Genomic DNA, 5,032 nt, shown 5'->3' on the forward strand with positions numbered 1-5,032 from the left:
TAACCAACACAGATCATTGCAACTTGGAAAAACAGTTACCACCAAGTGTGCATTTTCAGATGAGCTGGTAAAGAACTAAAGAACATGATGTTTTTAAGACCAGATATTATGCAATTGACATTTTCTGCCCTAAATTACTTGCTCTGAGGTCCTATTGTGAAGTTACTCCAAATGAATTGTTACCTTTCTAAGGCAAAGAAAAAAGATAGTCTCGTTAACAATTGGCTCTAGTCAGTGAATAATAAAGCCTGAGTGGCACATCCTGTCTTCTCTGTGCACAGAACTCTTTCAAAAGTTCACTCTCAGAGAAGCAAGTAGGCTTATGTAATTTGAACTTCTCTTCTGAATAACATTCCTCACCTTTACAAAATCAACTCTGAGCTTTCAGCACTTTTTGTCTGTTCTGAATTATTCACCTTTCAGCCTGGATTGCTGATAATAATTGATGAAAAATGAAGCAGTTCAAAAACGTTCATATTTGCAGATGGCAATTTAAGGAAAGCCTACTGGGCCAAATGCATCTTAATTTACTGTTCTATTATTTGGACCAAGTTGGTTCATGAAGTTACAAGCAAAAGATGAAAGCACTTGGTTTTACATCAAATGGACCACAAACATTTTACTTGTTCTTGCAGTTCGACTATCCTGCAAAGCCCCGTTTATTTTGAAGCCATTTGTGGCCAAAGTTATTATATTCAATATACCTGTACCCAGAATACTGAGAATAAATGTACCAGGTGTGACAAGAAGCCTGAAATATTGCAAGATGTAATTGATTTCTTCAGCAACCTAAAATCTGATGGTTGATCCCGATCACATCTCTACCTTCCAGTCTGTCAACATTGCATGTTTTTCTCTATTTTATGTCAGGACCATGATCAGAGTTGCTCTGAACTCTCTGTAGACACAAGGAACTGCAGACGCCGATTTACTAAAAAAGACACATAGTGCTGGAGTAACTCCGCATGTAACAATTCATTTGGTGCGACTTCACCTTAGGACGTCAGAGCAAGTGATTTAGGCAAAAAATGACAATTGCATAAGATCTGGTTTCAAAACATAATGTTCTTTGCCAGCACTTCTGAAAATGCAGACACGATGCAGTAGATGTAATTATGTTTTTAGTGCAGGGGGACTAGATTGGAGTGGCTTCAGAAAGAGGCTTGGGGATCAGAAGGTATCATTGACCCATGTCTATTAATGAAAAATGCATAAAATAGAAACAGGCCCTTTGGCCACAATGTCTGTGCCGAACATGATTCCAAATTAAACTAGTTAATAGTGTTTAATATTGTCACATATGTTAATTGTTAACACAGTGAAATTATTTTCCATATATACAGTCCAGTTGAGTATCACCATTGGCAAGTGTACGGGAATAATCTACTGAACCGCACACAGGAGGCGCCATGTTCAAAGTCCACACTATAGTTCTTACTGTACCAGGCAAGTCCCAGGCTGTTGTTGGCCTCCAACCATCTCCTTCCTTGGACAGCATGTCGCTCTCCTCATCCGTCCTTTGTTCCCCAGTGCATCTCCCGCAGCCAACCATGAGAGTGCACGGTAGGCCAAAACCCGGTTCCCTCTCCTCTCTAACTGGCCTCTCTCCTTGCCCAGACGTCACTGGCTGCATCTTTCCAGTCTCTGGCAGACGAGCAGCGGCCGGCACAGCAGCTTCCCCTTTCCAAGCCTGTGGTCGGCTGGGTCCGACGAGTCTTCCGTTCAGCCACGCGGGACCAGCTCCCCATAAGCTATGATCTGCTGGATCTTCAGTGCGACCACGGGGACCAGCTCAGCGTGCTCACCCTGAAGCCACGGACCTTGGCCGCAGGACTGGCTCGATGACCTCCCCCCCCCGAAGCTGTGATCTGCAAACCCTGAGTCTTGCCGCAGGGACCCGCTGTCCGGCTTCTCAAGGGCTGCGGGTACCTGTACATGATCCATATCCCTCCATTTCCATCTGCCAATGTAAAAGCATCTTAAATGCCCATTTTGTAACTTCCTCCATCACCAGAACTGGACCAGACCTTTGGTTCCAGGCACCCAAAAAAACTTGCCCTGCACATCTCTTTAAAACCTGCCCCTCTCACCATAGTTTTACTATGCTCTCTGGTCTTTGACATTTTACTCTGGGAAAAAGGTTCTAATTGTCAACCCCATCTATGCCTCTCATAATTTTATTTACATTTATCCTTAGGCATTTCAAAGAAAACAATCCAAGTTTGTCCAACCTCCCCTTGCAGCTAATATCCCCTAATCCAAGCACCATTCTGGTAAACCTCATCTGCACCCTCTTCAAAACATCCACATCCTTCTTCTCATGGGGCAACTTGAACTGCACGCAATACTCCAAATGCTGCCGAACTGAAGTCTTATGGGTACTCGCATGGGTCCCAGCTATGCCTGCCTCGTTGTAGGGTACATCAAACAATCCCTATCCCAGGCATACACTGGCCCTATCTCCAAACTCTATCTCCGCTACATTGATGACTGCATTGGGGCTACCTCCTGCACCCTTCATTAACTTCACCACCAATTTCCATCTTGCACTCAAATTCACTTGGACTATCTCCAACACCGTCCTCCTCTTTCCTGATCTCACCGCCTCCATCACAGGAGAGACAATCGACTGACGTCTACTGACCTTTGACAAACCTACTGACTCCCACAACTATCAAGACTACACTTCTTCCCATCCAGTCTTCTCCTGCAAAGACTCTATCCCCTACTCCCAATTCCTCTGTCCCCGTTGCATCAGCGCCCAAGATGAGGTGTTCCATACCAGGACATCCGAGATGTCCTCATTCTTTAGGGAACAGGGGTTCCCCTCTTCTGTTATAGATGAGGCCCTCACTCATATCTCCTCGGTACCCCATTAGCTCCGCGCTTGATCCCCCCCCACAGTCGCAACAGGGACAGAGACCCCTAGTCCTTACCTTTCACCCCATCAGCTGTCGCAAACAGCACATAATACTCCGCCATTTTCACCACCTCCAGTGGGATCCCACCACAATCAACATCTTCCTATCTCCACCCCTTTCCGCTTTCAATGGAGACCGTTCCTTCCACAATCCCTGGTTCATTCATCCCTTCCTGCCCAAATTACCCCCTCCCCAGGTTCTTTCTCCTGCAACTGCAGAAGATGCAACACTAAACATGCAAAAAGAGGTATCATAATTATGCTACGATTTTCCAACCATACATTAAAAGTACATCTCAATCACTTTTTCTAAATTTCAATGGGAAATTAAATCTCTTTTCCACTCACACTGATCTTTCTGTCCTCAACCTCCTACACTGTGATAGTTCCCTATTATTGAATTGAATACTTTATTGTCACATGTGACAAGTCACAATGAAATTCTTTGCTTGCAAACAAAACTGGATGCAAATAGTCGTCCATAAATGGCGCTTACAGTTACAAAGCCCACCCCTGAACCCGGTCTCCCTTTGTTCTTCCCCCTCTCCCCCCTCCCTCAGTGCGGTCCACCCATGCTGGGTCCTCCATTGTCCTTCCCCCTCCCTCACAGTGGTCCCCCCACACCGGGTCCACCATTGTTCCTTCCCTCGGCAGCGGTGTCCTCACTTCCACGTGTCCATCCTCGTCCGTCAGTCGGTGCCATCTTCGACCTCCGCACCGACCTCTCCATTAACGCTGCCGGGTCCTCTCCAGACGCCTCCGTGATGCAGGCTCTAGGAACAGCACCTCATCTTCTGACCACGCATATTACAGCCTTTCAAACTTGGCATTGAGTTCCGCATTTCAGATAGTTACAATTTCTAGCACATTCATTTCATATTTTCAGCGTTCAGTTTTTTCTGGTAATTTCAGATAATAAACTTGCTCCTCACATTTATACCACCAGACTGACTTTTAATCTCTTGATCAATTTTCATCCTCTTATATATTGAACTATATTATTCCTTCTGTCATTTAATTGCTCCTGCGTTCCACCTAACACATACTTCCCACCTCATTTCTCTGTACATTAAAACATTTTTCTCTAACTTTTTTAATTTCTTAGGAAAGGTCATCAATCAGAAAAGTTTCTCACTGGAGCTCATTGTTCAAGACCATTATCTCCTCCAAACATCACCAAGCTCCAAGATTCAGACCTCTGTATCTCCATTTGCAACTGGATCCTTGACATTCATCAACAGACTTTAGTCTCCTCCTCATTGATCATAGATACAAGTGAACCCCAAGGCCTTAACCAGATGGTAGGGATGCTTGATAATTGATGTCACTTTCTTGAGGCAGCACCCCATGTAGGTACTTTCTATGGTGTGGGGGACTGCGCCCATGATGTACCAGGCTGAGTCCACCACTCTTTGCAGCCTCTTACCATATATGGAATTACTATACCAAGCCATGATCCATGTCAGGGTACTTTCTACAGTGCATCTGCAGAATTTTGTGAGAGCATTCAGTAATATGTCAATTTTTTTAAACTTCAAAGAAAGTAGAGGCACCAGTCCTGCCTTCTTGATTGCATCTGCTGGGCCCAGGACTATCTGAGATGTTAATGCCCAGAAATGTCATAGTTCACATGTTCTTAAGTGATAGGAGCAGAATTAGGCCATTCGGCACATCAGTTCTACTCTGCCACAGTGAATGGTGGGGCTCTGGGTAGTGTCGTGGAGCAGAGATCTAGGAGTGCAGGTGTTTAACTCCTTGAAGGTGGAGTTGCAGGTAGATCAGGTGGTTAAAAGGGCTTTTGGCACATTGGCCTTCATCAGTACGGTTGTCAGGGCTATCTATGGGGGAGAAGGCAGGAGAGTGGGGTTAGGAGGGGGAGATAGATCTTGTAGACTTGATGGGCCGAATGGCCTAACTTGCTCCTTTCACTTATGACCTTTTATGGCTTAAGAGGGCTCTGCCCCCCCCCCCCCCCCCCCCCCGTTAACTAATGGTGTGGAGCGGAGTGGGAGGCGGTACCTCCCCCTGGTAACTAACGGCCACACTCACGCTCGCGCTCGCGCTCACGCTCCGCCATCACGGCCCAGCCTCGCGTCAACGTCAACGTCAACG

Source organism: Rhinoraja longicauda, chromosome 3 (genome assembly GCF_053455715.1).
Source record: "Rhinoraja longicauda isolate Sanriku21f chromosome 3, sRhiLon1.1, whole genome shotgun sequence".
Classification (NCBI taxonomy): Eukaryota; Metazoa; Chordata; class Chondrichthyes; order Rajiformes; family Arhynchobatidae; genus Rhinoraja; species Rhinoraja longicauda.